The sequence below is a fragment of the Salvelinus sp. IW2-2015 genome, linkage group LG13 (genome assembly GCF_002910315.2).
Source record: "Salvelinus sp. IW2-2015 linkage group LG13, ASM291031v2, whole genome shotgun sequence".
Classification (NCBI taxonomy): Eukaryota; Metazoa; Chordata; class Actinopteri; order Salmoniformes; family Salmonidae; genus Salvelinus; species Salvelinus sp. IW2-2015.
In genome coordinates, this window is record NC_036853.1 from 7,562,179 (window position 1) to 7,574,887 (window position 12,709).

Below are 12,709 nucleotides of genomic sequence, written 5' to 3' on the forward strand. Positions count from 1 at the left end.
GTCTCCTACTCCCCACGCACTCGACCCCGCGTTTCCACTCCCCCGCAACCACTCTACCCGCGTTCTCCACTCCCCCACCCAACTTCTACCCGCGTCTCCACTCCCCCACCGATCTTACCCGCGTTCTCCACTTCACAACCCCTTGCCTCCACCGCCCCCCCGCACGTCTCACGCGTCCTCACTTCACGACTGGGTCTCACCCACTCACTCTACCGCGCTGTCGTCCACTCCCCCACCACTCGACCCGCGTCCCACCCTCCCCACCCACTCTGCCCGCGTCGTCCACCCCTCCACCACTCTACCCGCGTCTCCACTCCACCCGTCTCTCCCCCACCACTCTACCCGCGTCTCCACTCCCCCACCACGTCTACCCGCGTTCTCCATCACACCCCTTGGTCTCCCACCCCCCCACCACTCTCCGCGCGTCTCCCTCGCTCTACGTCGCACTGCACCCGGCCTTGGTCTCCACCCCCCCCCACCACGTCTACCGCGCTGCCCTCCTCCACACTCACCACCAGTTACTCACCCCTCTCTCTCGATCTCCTCCCACTATCCCCTATCTCTCACCACCCCCCCACACCCCCCACCGTACCGCGTCTCCACCCCCCACCACTCTACCGCGTCTGCCACACCCACCACCACTACCCGCCCCCCGTAGCCTGGGTCTCCCACCCATCACTGGCCACCCTCAACCGCGTCTCCAACTCCCCCCCACGACCCAGCAGTCTTCCACTTCCCCACTGACCCCTTTCCGCCCCCCCCACCACTCGTACGCGTCTCCACTCCCCACCACATTCTACGTCTCGACTCCGACCCGGTCTCCCCCCCCCCACGCACCTACCCGCGTCTCCACTCCCACCATCACCGCCTTTACACCTTGGTCTTCCACCCGACCCACGCACTCTACGCACGCGTTCTCCCCCCACCACGTTATCCCGCGTCTCCACGCCCCCACCACTTCTACCCAGCGTCCTCCACCTCCCCCACCACTCTCCGCAGTCTCCACTCCACGCCCTAGAGACGTCTACCCATCGCCTCCCCCACCACTCACCGCGTCTCCACTCCCCACCACCGACCGCTTGGTCTGCACCCCCCACCACTTCACCCGCGTCTCCACTCCCCACCGCACGTCTGACGCCGCGTCTCCACTCCCCACCCACCAGGCTCTCTACCCCCGCTCACGCTACGCCCATCTCCCTTGGACCCCCACCACTGTTCTACCCCGCGTCTCCACTCACACCCCTTGGTCTCCACTCCCCCCCACCGACTCTACCCGCGTCTCCACTCACACCTCCTTGGTCTCCACCCCCCCACCACTCTACCCGCGTTCTCCACCCACCTCAAAACCCGCCGGTCTCCACTCCCCCACCCACTCTACCCGCTGTCTCCACTCCACCATCTACCCGCGTCTAGTACCCTGTCTCCACCCCCCGCACCACTCTACACGCGTCTTCCACGTCCCCCACCACATCTACCCACGTTCTCCGACTCACACCCCTTGGTCTCCACCCCCCCCACCACTCTACCCGCGTCCCACTCCCACACTCTTCCCGCGCGTTCTCCACCCACCCACTCTACGCGTCTCCACCCCCCACCACTCTACCCGCGTCTCCACTCCCCACCCACCTACGGTCTCCCACGTTCCTTGACTCCCCCCCACCACTCTACCACGCGTCTCCACAACTCTTCCCGCGTCTCCCACCCCCCCCACCACCTCTTCCCGCGTCTCCACCCCCACCCACCACCTCTTACCCGCGTCGCCACCTCCCCCCACCACTCTGTACCCGCGTCTCCACCCCCCCCACCACTCTTACCCGGTCTCCACTCCCCCACCACTCTTACCCGCTGTCTCCACTCACCACCCCCTTGCGTCTCCACCCCCCCACTCTACCGCGTCTCCACGCCCCCCACACTCTACCCGCGTCTTCCACTCACACCCCCTTGGTCCTTCCACCGCCCCCACCACTCTTACCCGCTGTCTCCACTCTCCCCACCATCTCTCCCGCTCGTCTCCACTCACACCCCTTGGTCCCACCCCCCCCCAACCACTTACCCGCGTCTCCACTCCCCCACCACTCCTAACCCGCGTCCTCCACTCCACCCCTTGGTCTCCACCCCCCACCACTCTACCCCGCGTCTCCACCACTCTTCCGCGTGTTCTCCACCCCCCCCACCACTTCTACCCGCGTCTCCACCCCCCCCACACTCTACACCCGCGTCTCCACTCCCCCACCACTCTACCCACGTCTCCACTCCCCACCACTCGTACCCGCGTTCTCACTCACACCCCTTGGTCTCCACCCCCCCCACCACTCGACCCGCGTCTCCACTCCCCCCACCACTCGACCCGCGTCTCCACTCCCCACCACTCGACCCGCGTCTCCACTCCCCCACCACTTCTAACCCGCGTCTCCACTCCCCCACCACTCTACCCGCGTCTCCATCTCACACCCCTTGGTCTCCACTCCCCCACCACTCGACCCGCGTCTCCACTCCTCCCCACCACTCACCCGCGTTCTCCACTCCCCCAACCACTCACCCGCGTCTCCACTCCCCCACCACTCTACCGCGTCTCCAACTCCCCTCAATCCACCACCCGCGTCATCCACTCTCCCCCCACTCACTCGAACCCGCGTCTCCACCGCTCCCCCATCCACCTCTTACCCGCGCTCTCCACTCCCCCACCACTGCTACCCGCGTCTCCACTCACACCCCTTGTCTCCCACCCCCCCCACCACTGCCATACCCGCGTCTCCACCCCCCCCACCATTCACCCGCGTCCGCGTCTTCCACCCCCCACACTCACCCGCGTCTCACCTCCCCCACCACTGCTTACCCTGCGTTTCCCTCCAACCACGTCTCCCCCACCCACCACCTCTGCCCGCGTTCTCCACTCCCCACTCTACCGCATCGACTCCCCGCACCTCTCCCGTCTACACTCACACCCTTGTCGTCCGACCCCCCACCCACTCTACCCGCGTCTGTCCACTCCCACCCCATGGCTCCTCCACCCGGCTACCCGCGTCATCCACCTCCAACACCCCTTCTGGCTTCTCCACCCCCCCCCCACACTCTACGCCGCGTCACTCCCCCCAACATCTCTACCCGCGGTGCTCCCACTCACAACACCCCCTTGGTCTCCAACCCCCCCCCACCACTCTCCGCCGTCTCACCACTCTTCCCGGCCTGGGCGGTCTCCACCCCCCCCACCACTCACCCTGCGTCTCCACCCCCCCACCACTCTACCCGACGTCTCCACTCCCCACACCACAACTTCGACCCACGTTCTCACCTCCCCCACCTCCTCTACCCGACGTTCTCACTCACACCCCTTTGGTCTCCCCCCCCCCACCCATCGACCCTGCTGTCATCCACTCCCCCACCCACTCGACCGCGTTCTTCACTCCCCAACCACTCGACCCGCGCTCGCCCACTTCCCCAGCCACTCTACCCGCGTCTCCACTCCCCCACCACAATCTACGCCAGCGTCTCCATCTCACACCCCTTGTCTCCACCCCCCCCCACCACTACTACCCGCCAGTCTCCACTCACAACCCCTTGGTACTTCCACATCCCCCACGACCCACTCTCACCCGCGCTTCCACTCACCACCCTTGGTCTCACCGTTCCCCCACCACTCTACCCGCCGTCTCCACTCACACCCCTTTGGTTCGCCACCCCCCCCCCACTCTACCTCGCGTCTCCACTCCCCCACCACTCTACCCGCGTCTCCACTCACACCCCCTTGGTTCTTCCACCCCACCCCCCACACTGCTATGCCCGCGTCCTCCACCACTCTTTCCCGCTAGTCTCAATCCCCCCCCACCACTCTACCCGCGTTCTCCACCACCCCCCACCTCTACCCGCGTTCTTCCACCTCCCCCACCCACTCTAACCCCACGTCTCCACTCCCCCACCACTCTACCCGCGTCTCCCCTCACACCCCTTGTCGTCCACCACACTCCGACGGCCCCCCCCACCCTCGACCGCGTGTCTCCACTCCTCCCACCACTCGACCCGCTTGTCTCCACTCCCCCCATGTCCAACTCACCCGCGGTCTCCATCCCCCACCACTCTACCCGCGAGTCTCCACTCCCCCACCACTCTAACCCTCGCGTTCTCCACAACCTCCACCCCTTGGTCTCCACCCCCCCCCACCACTCTACCCGCGTCTTCCACTCCCACCCCTTGGTCTTTTTCCACTTCCCCACCACTCTACCCGCGTCTCCACTCACACCCCTTGGTCTCCACCCCCCCCACCCACCTCTACCCGCGATCTCATTTGCTCCACTTCCCCCCCCACCACTCTACCGCGGTCTCCACTCCCCCACCAACTCTACCCGCGTCTCCACTCAACCTTGCGTCTCCACTCCCACCACTCTACCCGCGTCTCCCACTCACACCCCTGGTCTCCACCCCCACCACTCTCTACCCGCTCGTCTCCACTCCCCCACCACTCGACACCCGCGTCTCCACTCACACCCCTTGGTCTCCACCCCCCCCACCACTCTACCCGCGGTCTCCACTCCCCCACCACTCTACCCGCCGTCTCCACTCACACCCCTTGGCCTCCACCCCCTCCACCACTCTACCCGCGTCTCCACTCCCCCACCACTCTACCCGCGTCTCCACTCACACCCCTTGGTCATCCACCCCCCCCCACCACTCTACCCGCGTTCTCCACTCCCCACACACTCTACCCGCGTCTCTCCACTCACACCCCTTGGGTCTCCACCCCCACACCACTCTACCCGCGTCTCCACCACTCTTCCCGCGTCTCCACCCCCCCCACCACTCTACCCGCGTCTCCACCCCCCCCCAACCCCCCCACCACCTCACCCGCGTCTCCACTCCCCCACCCACCTCGACCTGCGTCTCCACTCCCCCACCACTCGACCCGCGTCTCCACTCACACCCTTGGTCTCCACCCCCCCCCCCACCACTTCTACCGCGTCTCCACTCCCCTCCCACCACTCGACCCGCGTCTCCACTCCCCCACACTTCGGACCCGCGGCTGCCACCCCCCCCCACCACTCTACCCGCGTCTCCACTCTCCCACCACTCTTACCCGCGTCTCCACTCTCCCACCACTCTACCCGCGTCTCCACTCTCCACCACTCTACCCGCGTCTCCACTCTCCCACCACTCTTACCCGCGTCTCCACTCTCCCACCCCACTCTACCCGCGTCTCCACTCTCCCACCACTCTACCCGCGTCTCCACTCCTCCCCCACCACTCTACCCGTGTCTCCACCCCCGCCTGCATCTCCACCCACCAGCATCACCCCCCCACCACTCTACCCGCATCTCCACCCCTCCCACCAGCGTCTCCACCCCCCCAACCACTCTACACCGCATCTCTCCACCCCCCCACCTCCACTCCCCCACCACTCGACCCGCGTCTCCACCCCCCAACCCGCGTCTCCACCCCCCCACCCCCCCACAACCCGCGTCTCCACCCACCCACCAAACCCGCGTCTCCACCCTCCAGCCTGCCAAACCCCAATGTGTAACAATCAATGTGGAGATTGACTACATACCTATAATGGTTACATACGAACGTCCATGCAACATGAGAATGATTTTTTGAATCTATGACAAGGTAATAACCGATCACAGAGCTAGAGCGCAGACAAACCCGAACCCCGAGGCATAGAAACCGAGAGTATATCAAACTAGGTCATTATATCAATGTGACACGTGTTCGATTCCTTAAACGCACATGTCATTCATTTTGTACCAAATTAAAATATCATTCCAAACCCAGAAAAAAAATTTTTTTAGACAAACGTGCGTCATGATGCAGAGAAAGATGTGGCCGTTTTGCATATGAGAACGTCTAAGATAAAACCTATCCGGATGCTATGGAGTGCGCGATGGGCCAATTGCGCAGCAAGACGAAAACGCGCTTCTCCTCCAGACGCAGTAGTATTCTCGAATGAGGAGACTGGATAACTGGGTCAAGCTAGGCCAAAGCTATTCCAACGAGATTAGTCTCCGCATTATGCAAAGACACGATCCTAAACATGTCTACACAGCGAAGACAAACTTCTAGATGACCAAAACGGCGACAGAAAGCCCTATAGTTTTAACACACAAAAATACAATTTTGAAACGAGAAACTGTCTGGATACGAATTGGACCAAATACAGCCAGAGGCAAACAAACTAATAATCAAAGATCAATATATTTGATAACCCATTGCGTCAACAAAAAAAACATGGTAACACAGTACGCATGACCAAATATATAAACTGTTGAATAACCCAACGATGTCAACATTAGGCATCTATATTTATAGAATTGGACAGGTTGTTCCTACATCAAGTGGATGGGCAATTGTTGCCCAGTGTGCCGCTGGATGAATGCTCACCCACAACACATGACAGATCTCTGAATGAGTGCACAACGTGCGCAAATTGGTTTGTGGTTCATCTATACTGGACATCTTTGTCGATTCTAAAGGAGGGCGAAAAACAACGCTGGTTTGGGTTCTGGAACATCAGTCAGCGGTGCTGAAGTGCGGGTGTTGCGCACACACACACACACACACACACACACACACACACACACACAAAACAGATTTAGCCAATAAGCATGATCTTGTTAACCAGTTAGTGCGTTTACTCGATAGCCCTGTTATACAACTCAACTTTCTAATGTCGCTGATAGTCAAAAATGATGAGAATACAGCTTTTTGGGGAATTGCAAAGTTTCCCTGAAATATCCCAATGTTGACATTTTATTGTCGAGTTCAGGGCTTATTGAACAGCCTTCGTGACTTGGGTTTTTTCGTAAGGAATTCGTGTGACCAACTCACCTGCCCATTTGCCCAATTTCGGAGAGAGCAACTGTCCATTTCCCAAGACCCAAATCCGAAAACCTTGGAGGAGTCGGTGGAGCACCCATAAAGACAGTGAGGCCACGGTGAATGTCCCGACCCAGAAGAGTGGCGTCTCCGTCATATGAAGCATGTCGTCCACCTTCAACGAATGCATGACAGCGGCTTTTTAGTGACTGTGTGGAGACCTCAAATTTAGGCAACGTGCTCTAATTTCAAGACACACCGTGAGTCCCTTTATAAGGTGGTTGTAGCGTCACACTCCCACAACTCCCCCAACACTCGTCTATCCAGATTTAAGCACACGCCCACCACCTACTCTACGGCTGCCTGCAAACCCACCTCCACTCGTGATTGGCTACAACAGCTGTCTACCAATAGAAACGGCCCACACTTTGGTGAATTTACATGTCAATCACGAAGAGTCTATTCCCATTCATGCAATTTTGTGTGTGAGGAGGGGGGGTCACATGTAGGTCCTAGGTGAGGAGCGATTGGGCGCACATTACGGCAACTTCTTTTCCGAGCCTTTTATTGGCTCTTGTCGAACAGGTTTTTCAGTTTCAGTCAGGGTTATGAAACCCTCCAAACCCACGCGTTCAAAAAAAACTGTCCACACCACTTTATGAATGGAAGGATGCTCCGATTGGTCGAACAATAATCTATCCACCAGCCTCCCGGAGAGCTTTTGGAAAGACGCCATTCGATAAAGAAATGTCTATCATTGGTATCAGCGCGCACCCTTCTGGACATGACTCATTCGCCTATTTTAAGCACCGTGGTACCATTATATTGATAATTACAACATGTGATAGGGTATGTGTGAGTAAGCATTTTACTGTTAGTCTAAACCTATTGTTTACGAAGCATGTGACGAATACAATTGTATTTTATTTTACATTTCACAGTGAAAGCTTATAAGCACACGCGTGTTTTTTTTGCTGACATTTTATGAGATCTTAGAGGCGCGCGTGAACAAGAGCAACTCCCCCCCATAAAAACTACAAACCCCATCTGGCCGGTTTCATTCTATTCTCATGTTTCGCGAGACTACTGTCTCTCCATAGTAAATCAAAGATGGTGGATTCATAAAGACGTCCCACTCCCACAACTGTGACAAAAAAAAATCTAAGTTCCGGTCTGCTTAAGGGGTCTCTCATTAGCACCAATGCATTTGCAGCTGTGTCTGGTCTGCTCAGTTGAATATGAACCAGAGAAAATGAGAGTGAGATGTCTCGCTTCCTCTTCTGTCTCTGAGTAAATTTCCCAAACACGGAAGAGGAGGGGTGGATGTGTGATTACATAAACAGAGAGACAGTCAGTGAATTTCTAACATTTTATTCCGTTGCACTGTACATTTGTGAGCCACAATGACAACTCGAACMTGATTATTGAGAGAATATGCGTCTCCTTTGCGCGATGTCACGACTGTAGAAAAATGTAAACTTGTTGTTGGGCATTTTGAGGTACAGTGCGTCAGCTAGCAATCCAGACAGAGCGTCTCACAACAGTGTATCCTAGGCTATTCTTGCCTTGAAGACACCCCGCTGTCGCCATAGTCTATTAGCTGTATGCTTGCACCGACATGTAACTTCACATGAAATATGAACAAACCACAAATGCCTTAGAACATTTTACCAATGCAATGTGCTCAGCAAAATGTGCTTAGTAGGAAAAAACGATTGACTTTTGACAAGTCATCATTCAATCATTTGCATTCTTTGACAGAAGTGAAGATCATTCGATATATACGTGATAGGTAGCGCCTACGTTATGGCTTGGATGAACTGGCGTATCAGACGTTTATCTCACTTTTGTAACATAGCCTATTTGGCATAGTAGCAAACTTACAGAATATTCTTACATGAATATATCTCTTCAGATGATAGGATATTACTCAAACAGGGGTTATTCATTAAGAGGTAGCCTATTTTATTTATCATCCTGCTTAGATAGCTTATGAATGTGATGTAACTTAACTTTACCAACTATAGAGCCATTTTATAAAGGTCCATCAGAATTAATCTCTAAATTAAAGACATCAACAAAAACAAAGGGGCAAAAACATTTACAATCAATGAGTATTTTGAAAAGATCTTTCAGCATTTGAGATCTTATGAATGTGCATCAAAGAGACATGACTTACAGTCTATACCCATCAAATGAATACAACAATTCCACATGTAATTGTAAATTAGGATAAAAATACATTCATATATTCAGCACTCTTCATATGTCACGTCCATCTGTTTTGTGAGTTACGTCAGTAGTAGTTATTCACACTGCTCTGAGCCCCCACCACGAACATCTGAAAAACAGTGATTATGCGTCAGCCCATAACGTTAGCAATACACAATGACACCCCAGCCAAAAATAGAGAGATTTTTTTTAAATGTCCAAAAATAAGAGGTGAAATCAACAATTCATCACCCCATTCACGCACAGATATTTCAGAATGATTTCAAAACAATCATATCAATGCTGCAAATATCCAACACCTTTCTCATCTCCAATGAAGAGGTAGTTATATTTACCACATAACATAACTCACAACAACTTCCTCAACCTGTCATTATGATTTTCTGCCATGGTTTCAAATATGACAATGCACAATAAACAAAAAAATTATAYGTAAATATTCTACACGACTGTGTCGGCTACTCAAACACCCAACAGCTTATTTAGCAACAATTCCATACATCATGCCACGCAACAACATTTTCTCTTTTAGAGAATATATATATATATATGTGTTTGCGCATGCATTTTTTTTTATGGAACATCACGTGATGAATTATAGACAGGTATGTATTCATAAAGACCTATACGCAGACACACACCGATTATACATTAACAGAAATAGTGTCCCCGGTAACACATTAAAAATAAGGCATTTATTGACATTGCAACAGCCTATTTGATGGAAAATATAAAACACATTTCAGCGTTGGGAGTTCAAAGGACATCTGTATATTCTAAYGGTCTAATCCTGCATCATCTGTATAACTGSCTGTATGAACCGGCTAAGAAACACTACTCTGCTGTCAGACAGTCACTCTAGCTCTCCAATATCTTCAATAAATAAATGTCCTGTAATATGTTTTAACTGTCCTGTCTTCTAGCTAGGCCATGTAGTATGTATTTTCAGTGCAATTTGTAAYGATGTAAATTCTGCTTTTCTTCAGTTTTTCTTTCAAGTCAAAGTCAAATGCATCCTATTTGACTCAAACACATTTCAGCGTCTTGTGCAGTTGGAATGGGACATACAACTCATTCAGAATTACAGAAAATATATGGACTCTCATCTTGACAATATTCTGAAACACCTGGGTGTTACATACATTTCCCCTGAAACACACACAGTTACTCCACTAGTATCGCGTGGGCTGCTACACTTTCCCCTCTCTTTTGTCCAGTGCATATCACTTTTCCCCCCGTTTCAAACAATCASCATGTGTATGTTTATCTCTGTTTTGTACTTAAAGTTCACATTTGACATTTGTAATAAAATATACCAATCAATATTTTCTTTGATGTGTTAAGTGTTTAAAATGGCCCCTTGAAGTCGTACAGAGAGCGCAACAGTTCAGCACCACCGTTCAGTGGACAGCGACACTCATCTAACAGCCCCCAGCTCGGCTGCTCATGTGCTCCAATATTATGTCCTCTCAATATTAAAGCAATTGTTCATGATGTTTAGGGAACTTTTTCTCCACAGACAAGGTATGTACAAATATGCATACAGCTGTGCATACATTTTTCAAGCTCTTCCCTGCTGGCACATACTGCATGTGCTTCAAAATACAACGTGAATTTACAGACCTTGCATTTTTTTTTTTWWATCTGATTATTTCTAACCTGGTCACAATTCCACACTGAAACTGCCACATTAAGGCAATCTAATTGCTCTTATCTTTGACAACATTTGAAATACACAATATAATATCTGTGTAAGAGTAAAGAACAAAATACCCGGTTTCTTGACAAACGTATGATTCTGTCACAGTACCACAGTTTTCAAATATACCATCAAACTGCCTGCTCCTTCACAAACGAGTAGAGCGCGTATTCACACTGAGAATAACAGCAATACTTTACCGAGCCCGAGCCCGAGCCCGAGCCCGAGCCCGAGCCCGAGCCCGAGCCCGAGTCTTACCATGTTTGTATCAAGAATTTCAGTTCTAACTTCATCAAACACTCCCTAACAAACTAACAAGCAATTTACTAATGTCTTACTTTTACGACACAGAACATAAGACATTTTGATAAGTAATTAACGTCTTTCTAATATTTTGAGAAATTACAGTACCGTGATAATATCTGCAAAGGTTAAATCAAATCAGTAGGCCACACAAGGTCGTACTTAAAGGCTACATGATTTTGCAAGCAAAAGAGTCTAACTATATCATGCTAAAATGTATTAAATTTCTTAGGGAGAGGACATAAAATTTCACCAATCAATATATTCATACACATCCTCTATCTCTCTCTCTCTCACACACACACACACACACACACACACACGTGCAAACACACACACACACCTTTCCAGACACCCCTCTTACATACTGTATACTGACACACACTCTTGAAACAGACACACACACACCCTTCCAGACACCCCTCTTACATACTGTATACTGACACACACTCTTGAAACAGACACACACACACACACCCTTCCAGACACCCCTCTTACATACTGTATACTGACACACACTCTATTTTATCTCTCTCACACACACACAATATTATTTGGTAGTTCAAAGGACATCTGTATATTCTAATGGTCTAATCCTGCATCATCTGTATAACTGTGAACCGGCTAAGAAACACTACTCTGCTGTCAGACAGTCACTCTAGCTCTCCAATATCTTCAATAAATAAATGTCCTGTAATATGTTTTAACTGTCCTGTCTTCTAGCTAGGCCATGTAGTATGTATTTTCAGTGCAATTTGTAATGATGTAAATTCTGCTTTTCTTCAGTTTTTCCTTCAAATCAAAGTCAACTGCATCCTATTTGACGCTGAGTACTATGTGTACTACACTATAATACTATGTGTACTACACTATAATACTATGTGTACTACACTATAATACTATGTATTCTACACTATAATACTATGTGTACTACACTATAATACTATGTGTACTACACTATAATACTATGTATTCTACACTATAATACTATGTATACTACACTATAATACTATGTGTACTACACTATAATACTATGTGTACTACACTATAATACTATGTGCTGGCCGTAACCTATATATTAATAGTCTAATATATATAGAAGTGGAAACATTGATCATAAACAAGACTTTAAATTGTTTCTCTGGTTCTGAAATTGTTTGAACTTTTTAACATTTTTTTTTTTAAATTGTCAGAACCGCCACAGGACACAGAACTTTTCAAGAATTGGTTGGATTCTAACCTGGTCACAATTACACAATGAAACTGCCATGTTTAGGCTACCTAATCTTTGACAACTTTTGAAAATAAATAATACATACAGTATTTATATTTGGATGGAGCTGCTACCGCAGAGTAATTCAATGTTATGTAGAGTACCATTTAATGGGCAAATGTTGAGGTGGGCAGAGGTCAAAGGACAGAGGGCAGAGGACCCACCTCTGTTGTCTCTATATCTATGGAGAATTTAACAGTGTAGTTTTGTTTCATCCCATGCCTACAGCCAATGGCTGCGTCTAAAATGGCACCCCTATTCCCTTTATTCGTGCACTACCTTTCACCAGAGCCTTATACAGTCTAGTGGATAATTACCTGGGACTTTTTTCTTCTGGAGGCAGAGTGACAGGTGTGCATCAGACTCGGTCCAGGTTGAGAGGATACACACACACA

The 12,709-nt window shown here is 51.2% G+C and overlaps 1 long non-coding RNA gene and 1 pseudogene across 1 annotated transcript in view; both read right to left on the reverse strand.

Annotated features, from left to right (window-relative positions):
* LOC111972052 (very-long-chain 3-oxoacyl-CoA reductase-A-like) overlaps positions 1-7,109 on the reverse strand; it is a 28,121-nt pseudogene extending 21,012 nt beyond the window's left edge.
* A 1,053-nt stretch (positions 7,110-8,162) lies between these two features.
* Positions 8,163-12,709, reverse strand: part of LOC111972053 (uncharacterized) — a 55,947-nt gene continuing 51,400 nt past the window's right edge. Inside the window, exon 4 of the long non-coding RNA XR_002878359.2 lies at positions 8,163-9,148. This is a non-coding gene — a long non-coding RNA (uncharacterized lncRNA). The remainder of the gene's footprint in view (positions 9,149-12,709) is intronic.